The 25,812-nt window shown below is 37.3% G+C and overlaps 1 protein-coding gene across 2 annotated transcripts in view; it reads right to left on the reverse strand.

Moving 5' to 3' along the window:
- LOC131431138 (LIM domain transcription factor LMO4) overlaps positions 1–25,812 on the reverse strand; it is a 726,034-nt gene that overhangs the window by 477,220 nt on the left and 223,002 nt on the right. The gene's annotated exons all lie outside the window — the stretch shown is intronic.

Below are 25,812 nucleotides of genomic sequence, written 5' to 3' on the forward strand. Positions count from 1 at the left end.
ACTTTTGACGGTTAAGCGTTTAACTGCATCGCATTTTCAACACATCCAACGCATTTATTATTGCAGTCCGAGAAACAGTTAGCCATGCTCATTGGCCTGTAATTTTCGGTTCACGTGAGCCGTATAATTTAGTTTCGAACAGTAAGCATATGCTGTCTCCCGGCTGGTGCCGATTTTCGGCTGAATTACAGCAGAAGATCCATTAAAACTGATGACGGCCACAAACACACACACACACTGTAACCTCGATAGGCTGAAAACAGACATTGATAAGGATGCATCTTGTAAACTTTCAACAGCACGAGAAAACTTATAAACATTGGAAACTTTTGCCTGTTTTGGCCAAAATACAAATCATCTAAAACGTTGTTCGAGCACCGAATTCTTCCACCTGCAAACCGGTAGTTTTATTATCTGCTGTCGGTCATTGCAGTGTAGAAATGTTTTCTTCGATATTCGGTGCATTCCGTTCTTTCCAGCAGATTTACCAGCCGAAGTGTGGTTCCCGTGGTGTTCTACGTCCTGCCACGAACTACGGCAACGCCAACACTTTTCGACGAAACGGTTTGGTTCATGCAGATAAGCTGATCCTGATAAGCACGGAACGTGGAACGGGGGGAAAAATAGCACCTCCAACCGCGAACGAAGAAGAAAGGCGTCAAATCGTTCCCGAGAAATTCCTGTCCTCTGGTGGGTGCATGACGTGTTGTGTATGGCAAAGGTACGATGCACGAAGACGAAATTCAAAGTTCAAATCGATTTAGTATTTATGTATTCTCTTCCCCTTTCTTTCTCCTTCACAGCCCCAGGAGTATTTGGTTCGGGCTGAGTCCGTTTCTTGGTTTGCAGTAGTTCGTTTGGACTACAGTTCTCTTTTCCTCGCTCGAAGGAAAGATCCATGCATTTTGTTTTTCCTCCAAGACACTGTTCCGCGGTTCTGGTTCCCTACCTGACGTTCGCTAGTCTCGTTCTTTCAATTCATTTTTTTTGCCTCTGTTGCTCTGTTATACATAACCATCACTTAAGGTTGAAATGTAAATTATAGAGAATTTTTGTGTAATTACTGTATACGTTAACCTATTATAAGCATTATTATTATGTGCACGAAAGGAAGGAATACCGAATCGGTTTTTGGGTTCTCTGGCTTGACCAGACGCTCGGTAAGTTAACCACATGGCGACCACCAAACAGCGTGCAAAATCGGATCACCGTGCCACAACCAGAACAAAAATATATGCCCACTACCGGAGGCTAGTTTCGGCGGTGATGGTTGTTGGCAAATGCTACAGAATCAGAGCTGAAATCTTCGAGAAGAATTCGTCTAAGAAAATAGCTTTTCCTATAGCTGTCGAATTTTTTTTTCTAAATTACATTTTACTACCTTACTCGATAATTTGAAAACTATTTGACCAATATTCATACAAATTTTACCCAACATTGCTTGGAATAATACAGTAGAATTAAGGTCGAAAATTTTGATTTTATTTAAAAATACGTTTGGCCTTAAAATTAGGATAAAAGTCTATTATCAGCAGTATTTGGAACACGGCTAGACGAACGAGAAATCATAAAGTGGACAATGAGAGCAATGAATAGTCAAATCAAAAGATTTTTGACTTTGCTAGTTTGCTCAGATCCTGATCCTTTGCAGAGAACGCCCCAACCCGACCAGATGGTAATAACAGAATTATAACAACTGAAGTAATTTATTTCAGAAATATTTTTTAACAAATTTTGAAATATTTTTGGCTGGTAAGCTGTTAAAATAACAAAAATCATAACAAAAAAGACTCTAACGGGAACAAAATCGTAACAGATTTTGAAACGTTTGTATCACCATTATTATTGATTTTGATATAACTACAGAGGTTCGAAAGCAGAAATTTATAACAATAGTTGTAATAAATTAGATAGCAAATTAACACAGAAAAACTATATCTCAGCTAACTTTCAGCATCATTTCAATTCAAAATTGTTGAATGATTTTCTTCAATTAAATGAATAATTTATTTAGTGATCTATTTTTTTCTTTTAGTTTTTTGAAATTCTCATCATTATATATCGGTATAAAGCAACGGAAAAACTATTTTTTCAATTAATGAACTTTATCATGAGTCTTGCATATGAAAACAAAACATCATAACTGATTTTGTTATTATATTGTTATCATAAGTTTTAACTTTCAACTGTTTTCATTTGTTAAACATCTCAAAATAACACAAATTGTAATACATATCAACTGTTGATATACTTGTGTTATGATTTTGTTATGTGCATCTGATCGGGAAGTAACCAATGGACATCAGAACGATGTCGCATGTTTACTTTATATACTCATGTAGTCCTGTGACTGTGATGATTACAATGATTATTGTATACTATGATGATTTTACTCTTGTGCATCCCAAAATACTGGAACCATACCCGATCATCAAGCCGTAACAAGTTTCTAACAGAAAGTTAAGTGATGTAAGTCTGGTCTCGTTAGTAGTTAAAATATCAAAATTTTCAAACAAGATTAAAAAAAATAGTTTAGATACGACATGTTGATCGGGTAACCTTTCCAGCTGACCGTTGTACATTTGGACGCTTCGGACGTGGTTCACCGGATTTTGATTCCGAAGTGAAGTGATGGATCCATGTTTCATCCATTGTCACATTTCGACGAAAAAATTCGGACTTATTACTAGTGAACATGGCCAAATACTACATAAATCATCAACAAGTTGTTCATTTCGATCCACTGGGACTAAACGCGGTACTCACATTGAAAAAAGCTTTTTCGTGGTCAAATGCTCATGCATAATTGTAAATTCACTGCCTTCTGATGTCTTTACGGTCTTTGCTATCTCACACGATTATAATTTACGATTAGATAACAGTTCGGCTGAAAAGTTCGTATCGTTTAATAGAAACACACATTTTTTTGCCAAAATTCGTTTTTATTATTCAACATAATTGCCATCAGAGGCGAAACAGCGATTATAGCGATCTTCCAACTTTTCGATACCATTTTTGTAGTACGATTTGTCCTTTGCCTCAAAATAGGCCTCAGTTTCAGCGATTACCTCTTCATTGCTTCTAAATTTTTCACCAGCGAGCATTCTCTTGAGGTCTGAGAACAGGAAAAGTCACTGGGGGCCAAATCTGGAGAATATGGTGGATGAGGGAGCAATTCGAAGCCCAATTCGTTCAATTTCAGCATGGTTTTCATCGACTTGTGACACGGTGCATAGTCTTGATGAAACAAAACTTTTTTCTTTTTCATATGAGGCCGTTTTTTTGAAATTTCGTCCTTCAGACGCTCTAATAACACTATATAATAGTTACTGTTGATGATTTTTCCCTTTTCAAGGTAACATAGCCGATGAAAATTATACCATGCGAATCCCAAAATACAGACGTCATAACCCTACCGGCCGATTATTGAGTCTTTCCACGCTTTGGGTTCGGTTCATCGCGTGCAGTCCACTCAGCTGACTGTCGATTGGACTCCGGAGTGAAGTGATGGAGCCATGTTTCGTCCATTGTTATATATCGACGAAAAAAATCGGTTTTATTTCGATATAACAGCTCCAAACACTGCTCAGAATCATCAATTCGTTGTTGTTTTTGATCGATTGTGAGATCACGCGGCACCCATTTTGCACAAAGCTTTCTCATTCGTGAATAATATGTCCAACACGTTCCTTTGATATCTTTAGGGTGTCAGCTATCTCGATCAACTTCACTTTACGGTCATTGAAAATCATTTTGTGGATTTTTTTCACGTTTTCATCGGTAACAGCCTCTTTTGGACGTCCACTGCGTCTTCGGTGCTCATATGACCAGTACGAAATTTTGCAAACCACTTACGAATTGTTGCTTCGCCCGGTTCAGAGTCTGGATAACACTCATCAAGCCATTTTTTGGTATCGGCGGCACTTTTTTTCATCAAAAAGTAGTGTTTCATCAACACACGAAATTCCTTTTTTTCCATTTTTTTTTCACAATAACAAAAGTAGCTTCACTCAAAATGCAATATCTCACAAACTAAAAATCAGACAGCTGTCAAATTTATACACGTATCTTTTGAAGGTTGGCACTAACTGAAAATGGTATGGATTTAATTCTAGTGGCGCCCTCTCATAGAAACGATACGAACTTTTCAGCCGATCTGTTATAACCAATATGTGGACATTTTTTATTTTATCTGGAGTAACCACCTCAATCGGACGAGCAAAACGTATACCATATTTGGAGTAAGTACGACCACGATTAATTTCAGCAAACCAATAATATTTCTTTTTAGATGGAGCAAACTCATTGCTGAGCTTGTACAGTAATTTTTTATCATCAAGAATCAATGGTAAGAAGTGTATCGAAAATAAGCCATCCACAATTTTTTCTTTCAAATTATGATAAAAAACGATATTTTATTCAAACCAAAAACCCTATTTTTAGTTTTTTTTCAGTGCACTTTATATCTGGAAGTAGTACCTTTCCAGTGGTGAACAAGTTTTGAAGATCGGTTAACTAACAACAAAGTTATGACTCGGTAAAGTTGAGGTTCTCAATATTCGATTCGCGATGCGGGTGCCGCATGAATGCAGATAGGGCACATTTTGAGCTTGAAAAAAAACTTGGAACGGGAAAAATCAGACTTTCATTAGTTTTTTCCTAAACGATCGTCAATAATGATATACTCAAAATAATCTACAAACTTCACAAAACTCGAGAGTGTAAAATTTATCGAAATTGGTCAAGTAACAACTAAGCTATGATAGCTCAAAGTTACCGTTCCAACTTTTTTTGAGGCTTGTAAATATGAGTGTTAATTCAGTTTCAGCGATAAGTTGAGATTTCGAGGAGTTCACCATTTCAATGCGAGATTTGTAATGTAGTACTCAAGACTGCTGCAAGTACTTAATAAAATTAAAAATGTTGCTTGGGATAACTTTAGAGAAGAAAATGTCGGTTCGTCTTCATGGTGTTGGTTAAAAAATTGGTTGATGCGATTACTTCTGAGGTTCGCCTCGCGAACTGAGTTTTGAACCAGATTTCCAGACATGGTTTCTGGAACTGAATTCAGTTCCAAATTCGAGTTCCTGAATTCAGGTTCGGAACTCTATTCCTTAATTCAGTCCGAGATTTCACAATCTATATCAAGAATTCGGATTCAGAATTCAGGCCTAGAATTCAGTTCCAAAATTCGTCCCTTGAATTCTAAACAGAACAAAAGTTTATTAGCTGGACCTCAAATCGGACCTGGATTCTGAAACCGAATTATGAAACTGAATTTGGGAACTGAAAGAATTCTAAATCTGAGTTATTGGCCCGGATTCTAGAACTGAATTCGGATATTGAATTTTAGATATAGATAGTAAATCTGAATTCAATTCCGGGATCGCGATCTGAGCTTGAGTTAGTCACTCACCTTGTTAGATCGCAAATTTTTAAATTAGCTATTAGAGAGATAAAGTTTCACTAGAGTGTCTATAACCAGAGTGACGACTGGTGTTCGTTTGGAATGACAGCTATTTTCCAAACGAGCAAACGACCTGTCAAATACAATGTAAAAAATAACGAAACTGCCAACATGTCGGATTAAATGTTTTGAATTGTTGTCAATATTACGGATGAGATGTCGTCACTCTGGTTATAGGCACTCTAAATGACACCATTTCGGCGAACGACTAAAGAGGTAAGAGACGGGGCTAAATAAATGATATATAATAATAAAAACATTGTTTTAGCAACAGGTTTAAACATGTTCAACACCCTTTGGCATTTTTGAAACGCTTTCTAGCATTTTAACGATGTTCTGTAACAAAGTAAATAGAAAAATTATTTATTAGGTTTCATAAATCTTACACTTTTAATCTAACACAAAATCCCTTAGGTGTTTCAATCCCACAGCACTGCTTGCATTATGTGAGTGTGTTTGAATCGATTAAAGTCGAAAATAGCTATACGTTTTCCCTTTTTAGATTTTGTTGTTTTGACCCGAGGATCTGTGTCTGCCCATACGGTGTGGAGGCAGACTGCGATCAAATGAGAAAAAAAATCCAACCACAAGAAAGTAAGCCAAAGTGGCAGAAGAAAAGCAATGCTGGATCTCGACCCAATAATTATTTTACGGGTACGTGTCTAGCGATCCTATCATTATCCATTGGCCCTCCTCGCTCCGGTTCGAATTCATACGACGACGGCCACCTGAACCCATAAAAGCCGATCCGTACCGTCTGCTCCGGTGGAACTGCGAAGGTGGAACGAGTGAACCACTTCCCCTAGGGCTCATTTTCATATTTAATCAAGTTTCGAAAATCTTCAACGCCCACTCTCGGAAGGGATACTGAACCGAACTGCGCACTGCACTAGCACGACGCAACGCGGCGCTGATGGAAGAAAGACGACCGAGAAAAATTGTGATCCGGTTTTTTTTTCTCACTGTCGCGGTTTCCTTCTTTGACCTCTCCCGGCTGTGTCGCACTGAAGTACAAAGGATCCCGTAACGATGCGGTGCATTCCAAGAACAAAGGTTGCCAAAGTAAGCGATGTTGTTATTTAGCTGTTAAAACTAATTCATTCAATTACGCGCATGTATTTATTATTTTCCGCAGAATATCCACGTGCCCACGGGGGAAGTTTACGAGTGCATCCGCTCATAAGCGCAACTATACCATGGCGAACATTATCGGTACGAAGCATCAGAAATGTTATGTTCAAATATTTAATTACTCAACAAGGCAAACGCATGTGAAAACAGCAACATATGAATGCACCCATAATTTAACTATTGCGTGCCGGGAGCTCAACCGTTCGTTCAATCAATTTCCCGCAAATTGTTTCTTCGTGAACTAATGGTTAAACTCCGACACCGGCAACAGTGCGTAAGGTTTCGATCCGCTTCTATCATTGGAAGGCGCAACAGTCGTCGTCGCAGTGTGAATCCATCCATCTCGTCGTTAATGAAAGTGAAATCTGGCGTGCGCGATGTGAAACCTCCATCTGATTGAACGAAGTTTATTAGATAAGGTCGACGACGTTCAGCACGACGACTCGTCGGATATGGCTGTGCGGTTTCTAGCTTCGCACATATTTTATAGTCATTGCATGCTGCAGACAGCATACTGCACCGTCGGGGGTACAATTGAGTCATCATATTTAATAAAAGGCCTTTGAATGATTAGTGTACCTTGCGTCGATGCCGAAGATCCAACGGTTCACCGCAGCTGAGCGGAGCGGAGTGGAGTGGAGTGGAAAGTCGAAGTCGCACTGCAGACGTGTTTCCCGACTTTGTTTCCTACCAGCGAACTGTACACTTCAGTTCAGGTCGACCCAGAACGTGACACGGCTTAATATATATTTTTATGCGAAATGTGCATGCATGCAATTGCCAACCTGAGTGCCCGCCGAACGGTGAAACGCCTTCTTTAGCAACTTTAACGCATAATCACACTGCGTGTGAACAAGTTGGCAGAAGTCACCCATTATTGTTGTCTGTAAAGCACCTGGCCCTCCGGGACAGAATATACGCAACCAGGGAGAGAGAGAGTGGAGTTCATTTTCGCAGCTTTTAATCGCGCCTAGACACGCATCGGTTTCTGACTAGGGTTGCCACCTGCACGGGCCTTCCTTGACAACGTCGGGTCTGGAAGAAGAAAAATTCTGTCGGACCTCAGTACGACCGGCGTATTCCGAAGATTCAAATGATTCAATTTGTTTTTATGCTAAATAATTATAAACTTAATTTTCAATCACTACCCAACGAAAGATAGATTGGGAATCGCTCGATGGAAGATTAAATTGTGAAAAAAGAAAATGTTTTCTCCAGAGACCTTCTCCAATCATTGGAACTGTTCTACCATTTTAATTATCCTAGAATACGATTTAACACACCTTGAACAGGGCGTCGAACATTCACGCTAATAATGATAGATGTAGATGGTATCTATTTAATCTTACCCTCTATTCTTTTTATACTATTTTTAATCTTACCCGTGGGTAAGTAAGCATCTACCAACTACATCCTACCTTATGATCAAAAAAGAACCGGAATTTTCATTTTAAAATTCCTGCGCTTGTCCAATCGGTAAACTTTTATTCTCTCAACGTTGGCAACACTTTTATACATATTCTGTCAAATTTTGACGCATATCGTACGATCAGTTCTTGTTTGGCGTCTATACAAAGAAGTTGACAAATTTTCGTCTGGCGATTTTTATAATGGATGGTTTCGGCTCGCCTTCGAAGCGCCATTCGGTCGATTGTTGTGCGGTTTCGACGTCATATTCCACACCTCATCACCAGTTATGATGCATTCGATGAATGTGGGGTCACTATCTGCGTTGGAAATCATCTCTTTGGCCACATCAACACGACGCTGTTTTTGAATGAAATTTAGCTTTTTTGGCACCAGCCGAGAAGCGACGCGTTTCAAACCCAAAACATCAGTTAAAATGTGTTCGGCTGATCCATAAGAGATGCCAAACAACACAGCAATCTCTCTAATCGGTACATAACAATTTTGCAACACGATTTGCTTCTCCGATTCAATGTTTTCTTTAGTAACAGATGTTGTTGGGCGGCCAGGGATCTCATCATGATCCAAGCTTGTACGACCACCTTTGAAGCGCCACCTACCACTCGTATGCCTGTGTTTTTCCTAGACACGATTCACCAAAGGCCTTTTCTAACATTTTCAACGTTTCGGAACACTTAAATCCATTTGCAACACAAAATTTGAAGCACGCACGTTGTTCTAAATTTTCATCTATTATTAAAATCGCCACACGAAAACTTCTTTGTATAGACGCCAAACAAAAACTAATCGTACGATATGCGTCAAAATTTGACAGAATGTGTATAAAAGTGTTGCCAACGTTGAGAGAATAAAAGTTTTCCGATTGGACAAGCGCAGGAAAATTAAAATGAAAATACCGTTTCTTTTTTGATCATAAGGTATAATTGATATATTTTCGTTTCTAACGTTCCCTCGATAAAGATACACTTGAACCCTCCTAATTCGCGCGAATTTGAACTACGCGACTTTCTCACACGTTTTATATAAAGCAACGCTATTTTCGAAATAATTTACGCAGCTATCGCATGGAAAACCGCGTGTTTTCTTCCACCTAGTGGTTTAATATATAAGTCCCATCAAAATATATTTCTCCGATTTTTGAATGAAAACAGAAAGTATGTCTGAGCAAGACCTACAAACAAAAATAGTTCAGCAGCTAGTTTCAAAAATATCTTTTGTCTGTTAGATATCACAAGAAAATTCATTTCAGTACGAAGTTTGAGAAAATCAGTTGGAGTGAGCTCCATTTTGAAGATTTCAACCACTATTCCCGTTATTTTCGGAACGGGAATTGAAGATCAGTACAGTTGAACTGGGTTCAACTAATACAGGGTGGTGGAAAAGTGAAAGCATTTGATTCTGAACAAAATATATGAAATAAATATATTTATTTATTTTCTTTCGATTATAATTTATTTTGTTTCAATGAGATATGTTACAGCTATTTTTTGAAAATGATATCGCGTAGAAGGCCGCCTTTGGCCTTGAGTACAAAATTTGCCCTTTTTTTGAGCGTTTTCCATCGTTTTGGCCAATGTATCGCTCGATATGGCGGTGATTTTTCGTCTTATGTTGTCTTTGAGTTGAGCTATGATTCTTGGCTTATCAACGTTGGATTTCAAATAGACCTACAATAAAAATCTGGTGGCATCAAATCGGGTGATCTTGGGGGTCAGCCAAAATCACCGATATTATTCTTCCGGGGAACAATGGTCGTAACAAATCGATCGTTAGTCGAGCTGTATGACAGGTTGCACCGTCCTGTTGAAACCAGTAGCCATTCAAACCATGTTCACGAACAATCGGCAATACAAAATCGCGGCTTGATAACAATCGCAATTAACAGTTTTCGGTTGTTCCATCATCGTCTTGGAAAAAATAAAGACCAATCACCATATCCGCACAAACACCTCATAAAACTGTAATTTTTTGGTCGTATAGAGTTCCTCAATTAGAAACGAGAATATCGTGATGGATTAGTCGATACCTTTCACACAGCCCAGCTGGGTTCGATTCCCAACCCCAAACATAGGGTCAGATAGTTTTTCTGGCCCGAAGAGGCGAATGATCTTAAGGTTAAAGCCTCTGTAATTGAAACAAAAGATAAGTTCCTCAATTATTTGAGGGTTTTCAGTGGCATAGAACCGACCGTTTAGCTTATTCACAATTGAGAAGTTGTTTTGAATGTAAAGCTGAAAGATTTCAGCGCGTTCTTCTAGTATGTACTGTTCTATGGTAACATTGTCTTTGAATGACACTTCCATCGCAGTATGCCATTAGTCGATCTGACAATTCTGTCAAAAGTTTTTGCGTTGCCCAATGTTTCCACTTTAAATGGCCCACCCTGTATGGACTACAACAATCTGTTTATATTATTTAAGATATGAGTCGAAATTTTATAATTTTTGCATCATCGCTCTAAATAGTCTATATTAATATTTTGTTTCTTTTTGTGGTATTCGCCTAACCAGAGACCATTTTTGTAGAAACAGAAAATGAAAATTATAGAAAGATAGTGCTCAATTGAGAGCAAGGATGTGAATATATAGAACGGAAAGGTAAGACGTGACAGAGGGTCATTTAAGCAAGCAGAAATCTTTTAGTAACTTAACTTTTATCTTCTACCAGAGAAGTCGGGATTAGCTATCTGAACAATGCGAAGAGACTCGGGTGATTCGCGTTGTTTAGATGCCTAAGCCCGACGTAGCAAAGTGCGGTACCAAACCCCTGAATAACTAAATTTTAGAGATTTTGACCACTGCTCCCGGAACCGGTAGAGACGAAGTCAGTTCATGTGACCAGCAACTAACACAATCCATAAATTGGAATAGTTTTTTTTACGTTTTTTGCAGTCACCGATGGAATTGCAAAAACTTCTTTCATTTGAACCCAAGTTTGGGAAAATCTTTTGAGTAATTTTTGAGAATTCGGAACGCGCTCCATTCTAGAGTATATAATCACTATTTTTGATACTTGCGGAAACAGAAACTGAAATGAGTTTATTTGGTTATCAACTATCACGATATATAAATTGAAGAAATTTATTGAAAAAATTCAAGAAATCATGAATAAATACTCTAATAATTAAGCTTTTTAATGTGAACACCCTGTACTTCCGAAACCAGGAGTTGGATCTTGATAAAAATCAGGGTTCGATTTATGAAAAAAGAAAGTGACAGATAGTATTTCCATTTTTTTAAACCTAACACCGAAAGTCGAATAATAGAGCTGAGACTCCAAGTCCAATCCAAGTCTGTGAAAATTGGATCAGCCGTTTCCGGGAAATTAAGTGACACTATTTGTCACACACACTGACATTTTGCTATTTCGACGAACTGAGTCAAATGGCTTTTACGAAGTAGCACAAGTTGTTGATTGCACAAGCTTCTTATTTCTGAGAGTATTTCCATTAGCAACTATGCAACTAATCGAACATTATGAAAAGTTCAATATATTTCATAGAAGAAACATAATATAAGCTCAGTTAAATCCGAATGTGAAACTACTCGAATCAACGTATTACACAATCAAATTTAAAGGGTCGGTTCAGAAGTCGTACTACAGCAATTTACTTCAGAAAAAGAGACGATGATTTACAGAACATATACAAGGAAATTTCAGTATTTAGTGCGTATTTTATAGCGATTCATGCTAATTTGCGAACATGGTTTATTCCAACGAAATATTTGTCTGCATGGATTTACATTATATAATTCTGATCAAGATATTATGATTTTTTAAAGCATGTTGAAATAAAGATTATTATTTTTGGATTGAGATTTGATGCTATCTCAAGAATAAAAATCGTATCTACTATTGGATCATTGATCGAGTTTGAAATATGATGGTAAAAGTGACGTAACCAATTTTTCATATCGGATCAATTTTCTTGGAGGTGGTCTCATGAATTTTAATAAACTCAGGCTAATTTGAAGGCAACTATAAACTCGTTGATCAAGTTCGATCGGGTTATGGCGGATATTTTTTGCAAGGAGATGTGATCTTATTAGTGACGTAAGCGACAAATCGCAGTGTTATTTTCAATACACGAAATTTTATCGGAGTTGTCTGAACCGATTTTGACAATCTCCCCCGCGTTCGAAAGTAAATACACTGGAGTTTACATTTTCGCGCAAAGTTGTGGGTACGTAAATTAAATTTCACTTTAATTTAATAAAACATCGTTATCTCAAATTTTTCGCGTAAAAATAGGTTTTTTTCAATTTTATAAAAATTTTAGTATAAATAACATTTAAATAACCTAACTACGTCCATACGCAAAAGCCTCCATCTCAGTATATTCTTCGACTATAGAAATTCGAAACAGATATTCCAATATCCAAGAACTACTTTGAATATTGTCCACATATTGAGTCACAGTAAGAACTACAAAGACTAAAGCCTTTTGTTTGCTGTTCATATTTTTAGAGCACGCATGGCTTGCTTGTCCATTTATAGCTGTTTCAGATATGTTCTCAGTCACCCAAGAACTTCAGTGAAAACTAGTCTTAACATAAGCAATCAGCAGCTTATGAATAATTTTTCAATGCTGTTCATAGTCTTGAAGCTACATATTGCTTACTTGTCTATTCTGATCTGTTTCAGAAATATTTTCAGTCATCCAAGGACTTCAGTGAATCACGAGTATGGAACGTGAAGATCACATATAAAGACTATCTCAGAAAGTATGGACGCACTTTGATTTCGCTATAAATAATTCAGAAGTGTTAGATATTCAAATTTTATTCGATATACTGATAATATTAGACTACAAAAACAGAATATTATTCTCAATTTTTGCTACTTAGCCATTGTAGACTAGCTGGCGCTCCTTCTCGCGAACGTTCCTCATTAAATTCCGTACAGACTTCTTGACGACAAGTTTTGACACTTTTTTCGAACTGTTGAATGGTTTCGGCTGCCGAGACATGTTTCCTAAGATGTGCCTTCGTTAATGCCCAAAATTCCTCAATTGGTCGAAGTTGTGGGCAATTTGGTGAATTCATGTCTCTCGGGACGAAAGTGACATTTTTGGTAGTATACCATTCTACAGTTGATTTCGAATAGTGGCAAGAAGCAAGATCTGGCCAGAAGACAACAGGATCCTTGTGGCTTCGAATCATGGGTAGAAGTCGTTTTTGTAAACATTCCTTGATGCTGTTCATTGAAGCAGTGGTGATGAAGGGTTTCGAAATCTTACCGCAGCTACAAATTGCTGGCCAGACCATAGCTTTCTTTCCAGATTTTTCGACTTCAATCGATGTCTCGGACTGGTTTAGCACTTGTCCTTCTCGCACCGTATAATATTGTGGTCCCGGCAAGGATTGGTAATCGAGTTTCACGTAAGTTTGGTAGTCCATGATTATGCAGTTCAAATTCAAATTCAAAGGTGTTATCCTCACCGAACTTCCTGATTGCATTTCGCACGGCTTTTTCACTTACTCCTTCCATTTTTGCTATCTTTCTCAGTGACAGTCCGCGTTCTGTGCACCATTTGTACACAATTTTTTTGACGTTGTTCTGCTGAAAGTCCACGCATTTCGAAACAAACTAATGAAAACGAATAAACAACTGCACAAGTGGTTAGAGAAGAGTGTAAACAACAGGACGCAGCCATAAAAATTGACAGATTCTGAACCATTGCGAAATGGCAGCGGTTTTTGGTTGCGTCCATACTTTCTGGGACAGTCTTTAATTGAATGTGATCATGGGTATGGACCACAAAAAAAGAAACTCACTATTGTCATCGGTTACGTTGGTAGACCTTAAGGCCTGTATTCCAAGCTGGTTTTGGATGGACAAGAACTTCTACAGAGTATGTCATTTTGATGAATACAGTAATACAAGCATATACCGCACTCACAAGTTTGTACACTGATTTCTTTTTTCCAGAGAATTCTTGGATATCCACGACTTTAACTAATTCCTATGAAAAAAAAACAATTCCGTAATGTACATTTCATAATATTCAATTCACCAAGGCATGTTGCATTGTTTTGTATACGTATAAATAAAGTAGTGTTTTTTGAATGGTCTGTATCCCCCGTGTAAAAAAACAACATACTTAGTTCACTTTTATGTTGTTCCTCTCTTTCAGAGTGGATTGAAATATATTATGTTTTAATAAGTAGCCAATTACGCAAAGCTTCTAATTCAATGGGATATCACTAACTTCATTACCAAGTAGATTACCCATCGATTGAATTTTATTTTTCCAAGAACAGAATTAGGCCACTTATACAAAACCATGCGCACCTCCTATGTATCGTAAATCTCCCGTAATTTAATCTCTAGCTAGCTATATATACTTCTACCAAAGTGTGATAATATCGTAATAAGTCCCCAGAACCAGATATCACATCACAATTATTATATGACTTTTCAGCAATTACACCGCAATGGAATTTATAATTTTTTTTCCGATTTATCAAGGAAAGTAGAAAAAAGCAATGTTCTTCAATTGCTGGATCTTTTTCTATCAAATAAAATCCGAGGTGGTAACCCTAGTTCCAGTTCCTTTCCCTCCCTGGATATCCGTGCTGATGAATAGTTACCGACCGGTGTTCAATTTAGTGTACCTCGGACCTGATTGCATTTGTAATAAAACACTCCACAAGATGCAATTACTGCCGTTGAGCTAAAAGAAAAACATGTTGATGTACTGGAAGTACTGCGGTCAACGAGTGTTATTAATCTTCGACGACCAGAAGTTCTATAGCAAAGGGTGAAGAAAATGCCACTTGGAATTAGCTTTAAAAAGTTCGATTATTTTTATTGAAATTAAACGAGACAGAACATAAAAACGTGCATAATATTTGCAACAAAAAAAAGAAAAACTTGAACATATTCCGTGACACGATATCCCAAGTCCGACATCACCGTGACGAGTTGTGCCCGTGATATGTCCCGTTAGCATTGACCCACCAGTGCACCCCCCTTTTGTTACCAGACTGCGACTGCATTTGGAACCACGGACAGCGCCGACAAGCGTAACACATTTGCGGATGACACTGAGGACGGCTCCCTCGATGATGGTGCCAGCATATCAGCAGCCCACAATATACCGGCACTATCGCCAACTGTCTCCGGACCAGCAGCAAGCAGCAGTCAGTCAGTTGACGCTCAGCTCAGACTTGGCTCGGCTCGGCACGGTTCAGCCAGTGAGCGGCACCGGGTCGAGTGATAAGAAATGTAAATACGAAATAAAATTTAATTTGTATAATTCACACCGAACGTGAGTACGTACGCGGTACCGGAGTGCGGGTTCACGCGGGTAGATAGGCCATGCGGGGGATCGTCCCGTCGCGTCGTGCCGCAGACCCAGGGAAATTATGTGTTATTATCGTGGATTTTTTCTGCCTCTCGACATTTTTTATTCCGTGTTTACACAACATATTTAAGAGAGGGCGGTTGGGAGTAACCAAGGGAGACGCGTACCGGAGCTGTTGTACGAGAAATTAACAGCAATTTCTGAAATCAGCACAATCAACCGGCGGGGGAGAAAACCGACAGGTAGTCGGCGGGGAAGGGCTGTTCAAACAACCGCCGAACATGAGCGGATAGAAGCTGCATCGGTAGCGCAAATAGAGAGAAGACGATCACCCGAAGACGAACACGACTTACATTCCATACTCGGAGGACGAGGTGCAGTATTAGATAAACTGTGTATTCAGCTGGGTAATTTTGCGTTTTTCTACTTTCTCTCACTCTAATCTTTTATCCTTTCCGTGTCATTCCTGGGAGGGAATCGGGGAGTGCATTTCTTCGAAACTCTTTCTTTGCCGTTTCACTGCATCCTTTCACTGATCCCTTCTAGAGAATCGGAGATAATTCTTCACGTGCAACGATGACGATGCATTAATGATCTCGACTGGCTTTTCGGAGGTGTTTTCAGTAGGATTTGCAAGGATTTTTGCTACTTTTGTGGCTCGTTTGATTTGGCTTGAATGATTGTTGTTGGGTTTTTGCAACGACCGATTGTTTTGACTATTCTCCGGGGAGCGCTACCGAAGTGGTATTAACACAGATTTCGTTCGACATTATGTGGTCGACTAGCTTTGAGGTGGATCTTTAAGCTATGAGTATTATTTCCGAACAAGTGTTGGGTATTTTCCGTGAATATGTTTGAAATAGAGAAACGTTGTGGAACAAAGGGAATGGTAAAAGGCATCTTTGACTGCATAAAGTGCTACATTATCGTTTCGATGAAATGAAAAAAAGCAGAAAAAGCATAAATTTTTATTGCAACTTCAAGTGAAGTATTATAGATCTCTACAAAAATCACATATTCACATAACAACAATTGTTAATACTCGAACCTCAAAAAGTTCCTATACAAATATCCTCATGAAATGTCTCGAAAATGCACAAAACGTAGAGATCTAGAGTAATCTCGACAGTTTTTTAACGACTATGAGACTCAGTAAATGCTTGGATTGCGGTGCGATAACAGTTTGAAAAAGCAGCTGTTGATCAAACTGCTGCATACAGTAGTTGTATGCAATAGTATTCAAACAACTCCTAGATAAGCTCAAACCATGATTCACATATGGTGTGATACGTTCATTTAAAACTCTTGTTTAGGATAAGATCATAATAAGGATAAGATCATATCTCTGAAATTTCATATACCCCCGAATCTACCTTTCTTGTCATGATAAGGCTTTAGTTAAGCTCCCTTGAAGGTTCTTACTGTAGTTAACTGGAAATTTCTATAGATTCGTCTTAAAATCGTCGTGAGCATGGGTTCCTGGCTTTCATTTTTGGAGCCTCCACAAATTTTCAAACTACTACTCTTTCCCACCACTGTTAGAAACTCCCGAATCGATCTCTTATCGACTTATCAGAAATTTCAAACCCGAATTCCACAAACTTACGATGAATATGAAAATGACAGTGATAATAAATTCAATTTCGAGGGTATTTTTTACCTTTTTTTATATATATAAAAAATTGGAGAAAAATTTTCCGGAGGGCCAAATGTCATATACCAATCGATTCAGCTCGACGAACTGAGCAAATGTTCGTGTGTGTATGTGTGTGTCTGTATGTGTGTTGTCAACTAAGAGGTCGAAATCTCAGAGATGGCTGGACCGATTTCGATCAAACTAGTCGCAAATGAAAGGTCTCCCCGTCACCCTGAACGCTATTGAATGGTTTTAAGATCGCATGTTTACTTTTTGAGTTATACGATAATTTATGTCAAAATTTTTAGTTTTTTGACAGTATCTGTCACACGTGACCTTGAAAACAGAATATATTTTCAGACTTAGATTCCGCACGGTAATACCTATACAACAAGCCATAGATTGTTAAAATCCGTTCATTTTTAACGGAGATATCGACATTTTTGTGTAAGTGATTTTTTCCCTATTCCAGCAGTAGAAGTTTTGAGCGCTGTCTGGCAAAGAAATGCTTGGGAGCAACATAAAACACGATTTTTCATACTGTTACATACATTTGTTTCTAAGTACCCAAAAGACTGTGACAGCATACTATTTCAAGAAATTTTGCCTCGGACCGATTTTAGCACGGTTCGTTTTTGGCAACATAATCGTTCGAATATGCCATATGTAAACCAGATGATGGCAGAATTTTCGAGTTGAAAGCAATTTCATAATTATATTGATTTAAACTACTTACAGCAATAAATGCTTTAAGATCATAACGGCCACATACCATTCGAATCAGTTCGTCGAGATCAGCAAATGCGTGTGTGACAAATAATTGCACTCAATTTTTTCGGAGATAACTCAACCGTTTTCTACAAACTCAGATTCATATGAAAAGACGTATACTCCCAAACAAGGTTCCTGAATTATGTTTGGTTCCGACCTCTGGTTCCGGAACTACAGGATGATATATGAAACGAAATTAAAACTGTGTAACTCATTTGTCTCGTAGATGGCTGAACCGACCTAAGATTCAAATAAAAAGTTTTAAGATTCTAAAAAAGCATCTTGTTTTTCAGTCAGATCCAACTTCCGGTTTCGGAGATACAGGGTGATTACTATAAAAATGTCTATTTCACATAAATTAATCAGGTTTATCGGGTTTGCAGATTTGGATAGTCGATAACCAAATAAACTTATTTCATTTTTGGTTGTATTCGGTTTTCGTTTCGGAAGGCACCTAAAAATTGAATTCGCACTACGATTCCTCAAACATGTCTACATTGATTTTCAAACATTTTGAAACAAATGTAAACTATACAGTTACTCAAGTGAGTTTGTCTGGCTACACCGAATTTCGAATTCCGGTTCCAGTATCGAATCGTTTCTCAAAGCTCAATCGTTTTCTTAAAAAAAGCCAAATCGAATTTCAGAAACAATAGTTCAAATTAAAATAAATCCTATTTTATAAAAATTCTGACTACCGATTCTGGAGTTGTAGGATGATGAATTTTTAAAATTCAAAGCGATATAAAAGCTGACAATCTCGAAAAGCTTTAAAGTTGGACTCAAAAATATTGCAATTTATTCGTCATATGGCCATACGAATCGGTTTGGGTTATGCTGGTTCCTGAATACCGGCTCTGAAAGTACCTTAAATTACCCTAAACTCTAAAGTGGAAATTACTTCGACATATCATGGAATGTTTAATCGATTGTTACACTTTTTGATTCAAATTCGATCCGATTTGCAGTTTCGACATTACAGAGTAATGAGAGATTAAAATCTCAAATTGCCACTTAAAACGACGGACATTAGAATAATGTTATGAAAACTAAAATACCGAAGAATATTCATGCAACAAACACATGCTGATTGATAAAAAAAAGGTATCATCTCACTGCTAGATGGATTGAGCACGTTTTTAACAACGATATGGAATGAAGCGAATAACTTTAAAGTAATTCGAAAAATCGCCTAGTTTGTCGGTCTTAGTTGATGGCCAAACAAACTCACCACGGTCAATTTAGTTTCCCGATTTCCGTTTTTCAGAAACCCCGAAAGTACACAGAAAATAAAATGCCATTATTAACAAATTAGTTTGTTTAAATTGTGCGCTCCCTGCCGTTTTTCATTGAAAAACGCTTGTGGCGTGGATTACTCTGGTTTTGCACTTTCGAGCAGAAATGCAATATTTTAACGGTATTTCATTGCAATTTCTGCTCGTAAGTGCGAATCCAGAGCAATCCACGCCACCAGTGTTTTTCAATGAAAAACGCCATTAGAAATCATGATTTGCGGTGTCCACTGTATCTTAGCGCAGACTAATCAGAAGTCAACAAATCAAAGCAGTCTAGTTAGAGTAGATGTTTTTTTTTAGACCCCAACGTTTTTGTTTCATTTATTTAAAAAAAAATTTTTTGAAAAAAATCCGCCATTTTGTAGCTGTTAAATCTCCACAAAGCAACAAAAAACGAAAAGGAAAACGTTAGAGTCTGGAATTTTCCATGCAGGAAATGTGTGCAAAACTTGAAAAAAATTGGTGAAATAGTTTTCGAATGACGATGGACACGGACTTTCCAAACCTGTTTTCGAGAAAAACGTGTTTAAAGTTTATTGCCTATAGAATCGAAGGGACAATTAATTTTTTTGGTGAGCGCGTTGGGCCTAACATTTTCGAAAAGTCATATTTTTTGTTTATATTTAGTCAAAATGAAATTTTTAAGGACGTTTTGTCCAATTTTCAAGTCAATCGAAGCAGAACTCTTGGACCTGTACACCAAGCTCTTGCTTCTTCGCAGTATGAGATGAGTAAAGATAAAAGTTCATAACATCCAGAAAAAAAAATTATTTTTTCACCCGCCTATTCGCCCCTTAAACTCAACTTTTGAGTAAATATAACTTACATTCAAGTAGACATAACTGAGCATTCAGTAATTTTTTGCAAGTCCTTTACCTAAAATTAAAATATTGAATGGAACCCTAAAATTGAATTCTCAAAATTAGCAACTTTTCTGATTCCGTGTAGTGGTGAAAAACAGAGCAGATACGATTCATGTTATGATAATAAGAACAGACAAAAATGATAACAATAATGTCATTCTCAGTTCCACTCGAAAATTATAAGACGAGATACAATTCAGTTGAAAACACAAGCAAAATATTGACTAGAAAATCGTCTTCCAATTTTCGTTTGAAGTTTTAAATTAAAATTGTATATTGTCTAGCATCGATTTTCAATTGAAATTTCGAGTGCGTATTAAGACAAAAACTGATTCACATTTTTTTCTGTTTTCCCTTTCTCATAAAGAAAGGATACTCAGTTCCTGTGAAAACCACCTTTTGAGCAGAGATCCCACATATCATTCGAATTAGTTCGTCGTAAATTATCTGTGTGTATGTGCAAAAACATGATTTTCTCGAAGATAGCCTAACCAATTTTAAACAAAGTTAGGTTCATGCGAAAGGTCACACTTTCCCATAAAAAACTATTAAATTTTATCCGGATTCGACTTCTGGTTCCGGAGTTACAGGTCGATAGTTTAAAAAAATCAATGTCAAGAGTATGTTTGTGCACCAAAAAATTTAATTTCGGATATGGGTCAGAATTCGGAAAAACATTCACTCAGAAAAAAATAATAACTTTTTTTTGTTCAAGCGCAGGTGAATTGATTCAATTTTATCATTAAAATGATTTTCCAAAAGAATCAACGAACAAACATTTTCTGAAAGTTATTATGAAATCAATTTTTTCGACATTTTTTCAACAAAATCGTTCCATTCTTTAACAAATAAACTTATTCAAATGAAACGTTCACAGATCGTAGATAATAGGGGAAGGTGTTCGGTTGCCGGCACCCGACCGTAACTTTTGACAGAAAGCAGATAGCGTCATTCCGGCAAATGCCATGTGTGTGTGTGTGTGTGTGTAATAGCAGCACGTTTTTTTTTGTGCCGAATACCGAAGCAAACAGACGCTTCTACTTTTTGCTGCGCTCAAAGCAAATTTTAATTACGTGGAAATCAACACAAGACTCAGTTACCGACACCCCATTTTTTTCGACAAATCGTGAAAAATTGTCAGCGATGTGCAGATATGCCAAATCTGCAAATTTGTCGGTAAATTATCAAATTTCGTATTAAACCTACCAACCTTTTTTCGTCTGAAGACTTTTTACATTCGTCAGAATTTACAGACTTTTTAAAATTGATGCGATCTTTTTGTTTTTGCTAGCTAAACTCATTGTACTAACTAGCATCTCTGGTGATATGCAACACGTGGACAAATTGACAGCTTCAAAACATCCGTCATATAAGTAAAAACTTTAGTTCTCTGGTTCTGTTAGCCATGACGAGAACGCCTCCGAAAAGAATAAATTCTTTTTCTTCTGTGAATAATTGCAGTCTTTACCTATATTTTTCCATTTTTGCGAAATTTCACCTTTGCTGAAATGGCTAAAATTTATCACTTCACTAAATTAATAATAAAGTTTTCCCAATCAAATAAGTCAATTTAGTTGCTTAATCAGTTGTTAGCTAGGGACTTTAGCTTTCCATTGATGAATGTATGTCCGCATTATTTGCACTTAGTCAGAAGTTATATAAGCTCAAAATAAAAAACGGTGCCGGTAACCGAACACTCTCCCCTATAATAAACTAAAACCTTTCGTACAAAAATTACAAAAAAATCCTGATTATTTTACACAATTTTTGAAAACCATTGATTTTTTTCGATATTCTGCACCTATACAAAAAAGGGAAAAATATAATAAATTTAAAAAAAAAACTGTGGAATCTAAAACCTTTGAATAATTCGTGGGCCAGTAGTCATTTTAAAACTTATGATGAAAAGTATGACTCGCAGCATGATGTCAACGTCCACACATTCATGAATTCTGCCCCATATATCGGTTCCAAGTACCCGGTTTCGGATTTCAGAACTAAAAAACCGGAACTCACTTCATTTTCTCAGTGATGTTTGAACCAATTCTCACAGATTTATTGCATCCAGATCCGAATTCCGGCTCCAGAATTACAGGGTAAAACATTTTGTTAAATCTCATATCGTCATGTAGAACCACGATGCAAAAAGCGGATATTTTTTTCTTAATTTGGATCAAAACTGCTTCAAATTGTAGTTTATGTTAGATGCTGACGAATCGAACCTATTTTGGCTATATCAATTCCCAATTACAAGGGACGGGTATAGCGTGACGGGATAGTCGATGCCTTTCACGCAGTCGACCTGGATTCGATTCCCAACCCCGCACACAGAGTCAGCAAATTTTTCTGTCCCGAAGAATCGAATGACACAATAAAAGATTAACCGTCGTTCGGTAGAATCTCGCTTGAAGTAAATCAGTAGAACATAGCGATCGTTGTGATGCATGGAAGTTAAGACTAGATAAAAGCTTCTGAAAATCAATACACTTGGGGTCTTTTTTATGCGCTTTCTTTTCACGTGGCTTTTTACGCAGATTTCCGAAGTTACGCGGTTTTCTTGTTTTGTCTTTGAAATGCATGAAACTTCAAGATCTGGTGTTATCCCAAACATTTTTTTACGTCAACTCTGACCAGTGCGGTAAAATTTCATTTTCAATTGAACAATATAAGATGAAAATGAAATTTATGGCCGCCGACCGTCAGCATATCCCTACCAATTCATTTGACTTTTGCTGCCATTTTCAAGAGAAGCTCCCAGGATTTATCGTCAGTTGAATAATCGTACCTAGTTATTTGAAGTTTTGCTAGATCAGTTTCAAGTGCCTGCTTCATTGTCTTCGCTCTTGGTAGTAAGCAAGTTCGAACGAATAGAATTATAAATGGAGTAAAGTATTGAAAATGAAAACTTAAGGAGGAAACAATTAATTTATGTGCATTCTGTGAATAATATTTCAGCTACCTGGTTTGCCTTTCATCTAATTTCTTGAACCAATTAGAATGTTTACATGAACCTCATTTGAAGGCCGCTTTCACACTATTGAAAGAGATATTTTGTTACTTCAAGAGATCAACTGACGGTGGTTTAACTGAGCCTCGATTGAAGAGAAACGAGTGATGAACTGAATGCTGCCCGTTCGGGCCGTGAGCAAACATTGTATGTGTCAGAGAGTGAAGTTTACTGCAGTAAAGAGATCGTCAATGTGTTCCACATTCAGTTTCAATTGAATTGAATGAAGTTACACTGCACTGACTCTAACATTATTTTCGATTAAAAAAAAGTTCAGATCTCCACGTTTCATGCATTTCTAAGATATTTGGAACCAAATTTTTTTTTCGATTTTGTAAGTTCCAAAAATTATCAGATCTGGACGTTTCATGCATTTCTAAGATATTTGGCATCAAAAAACTTCTTTCGTTTTTTTTTTAGTTTTTTTTACGCGAATTTCCGAAGTTATGCGGTTTTATTTCGCGCGTTTTTTTCACGCGGTACGTATCCCTCGCGTAAAAAGAGACCTCATTGTATATTCGTTGATAATTTTCGCAACAAAAATAGCTTGCTGAATTTTTTTTTTGCTGGTTCAGTGAGACGAGACCAATCAGATGACAGTGATCGGGATACGGAGAAAGATCTTACGGATTATGCCAGGAAAGGTTTCTTAGAACAAACGAACAAAACTGTTCTGCACACGTTCTACTCGTGAACACCAAGCTAGCTGATACGGACTTCAAACTAGCCTAAAATTTTCAAATATATGTCAAACTAGCGAGCAATATAACGCCTTCAAACTAAGTGGATCTTTAAAATCACGTCCGATTTAAGCAATAAAACCTAATAGTCGTGTCACTTTTGAAACTAACAATGAGCGATGAACATTGAAAGGGTTTGGAATGCATACAAAAACACATACATAAATTTGGAAACACATACAAAAAAACGAAAGTAATTGGTGTTTAAATCCGTTTGGTTAAACAAAAATGTTGCAAATGAAATTCAACCCTTTTGAAATAATGGCAGTCTTCAATTAATGTTGGATGCAAGAGATTGCCGGAAGGGATTTCGACAAAATTGCGTTTTTCGAAACAGCTTTGAACTAGGGATGTGCGATACCGAGTCGATACTTTGATGTATCGATACTTTCTTTCAAGAATCGGGTATTTTCGGTATCGATATCTCATCAGAGCGATACTGTTAGTATCGATACTTTTGATTTCGATACTTACAGTATCGCAACGAATTAAAATCAATTCCCAGTGCTGCTGATAGAGCGAGAACTCAGGGCATGGAGCACATTCTTGAGCGAGTGCGAGACGTATTCTATCTCACTCGCACTCCTCCGCGCACGCTTATGAGTCACTCACAAAAAGGTGCACTTTAAACATGAGTGATGTTTTTTTTCGGGTACGATGAATGAGAGTCAGTAGGAGTAAACACTCACTGCTAGTTGGTTACTGCTGCGAGTCAGCTCGCTCTATTTCAGATCATGTCCGTACTCACTCCAAAAGAGTACTCCCCATCAATATACACGAAATGGCGCACTCCTTCAGTACGTTAGCAGTGTGGTGCACAGGTTAGTAAATCGAAGTGTATAATAGCATCATGATAGTCGCACGAGTATGGCTGATCCTTCGAAAATATTTAAAAGACCGCTACCGAAAGAAGATGCATAGAGCAATCCCCACTTAACACTTCATATAGGATAATGACAAAAACCATCAACTTTCGATATGCATTGTCGAATTGACTGGGAATTACTAGAATCTGCCGTAATAATTGAAAGAGAAAGTTAGCAAAGAGAAAAACTGTAATTGGCTCTTCAGACCTTTCCTAATGTTCAACGAGTAATGTTTTCTTCTGTATGATAGTAATACATAACTTGTGCTGAATCTGACATGGGCACATGGTACCGTTAAAAATTTCCATCTTAAAAAATGCCAATGACGAAAGAAAGGAATAAATTTTATTCTAGCTGTTCTAGTAGTGCGTGGGTGCATTAATCTAATGCAATCTTGACACCTTTTTTTAACCTAAATTGAGACTTGAGTTTGAAATGGCAGTTGCTGTATGGTTGTACTAAATTCACACATCATTTTGAATGATCATTTTCACGATTATCAGTCATGCAGCGATGTTCATTGGCAAATGATGATATTTAAATGTCGGAAGTTCAATACGCAATAGCAATATGCAATGCAAATTCAGCGAAAAAGTAATACTTTCTTAATATTGATTATGGAGGCAAAAGAATTTGTTTTAATTCCAGGGTTGATTTACACCCATGGTTTAATTAGATTAAAAACGATTAAACATGAATTTGATTTATAGAAGTAACATGTAACTGTGGCAAGCATCTTTTTTCAAAAATCATAGCAACTAAGAAGAATAATTAACAAAAATTGTTATTACTAACTTAATATTCATTCAGTACCTTACTACGATCAAGAAATAAAGGCTTTATTTGATTAATGCTCGATATCTTGTTTACCATTTTTGAGCACTCTAATCACTCGCCGAACGTTCGAGATGTTGGCTACAATAGCACTTTAAAGAACGCTCTATTCTTACCACCGGGCGGGTTTGAACGCTTGTTTGTGTTCGCTCTAGCCAAGTTCTGCGCTCCTGTTACTTTTGTGTATGAAATTAAAGTGAATAGTGTAAATATTTTTGAAACTGCTTTATGAAACATGCTTCGAGCTTGATCAGATTGCATATTATGCATTGGATCAAAATCAAATACCGTATGAGAGTACGAGTAGGAGTAGAAGTGCGACTATCTATGGAGAATAGCTTCAGTAAGAGTGTGCACGCCAATGAGTTGGCCGGCGAAAGAAAGAGCGGTAGAATATGCATGATAGGAGTGTTCGGTGTTTCATCGTCACTCACAATAAAGCACTGCGAATCGAACCCAGGTGGG

Source organism: Malaya genurostris, chromosome 2 (genome assembly GCF_030247185.1).
Source record: "Malaya genurostris strain Urasoe2022 chromosome 2, Malgen_1.1, whole genome shotgun sequence".
In the NCBI taxonomy this organism is placed as follows: domain Eukaryota; kingdom Metazoa; phylum Arthropoda; class Insecta; order Diptera; family Culicidae; genus Malaya; species Malaya genurostris.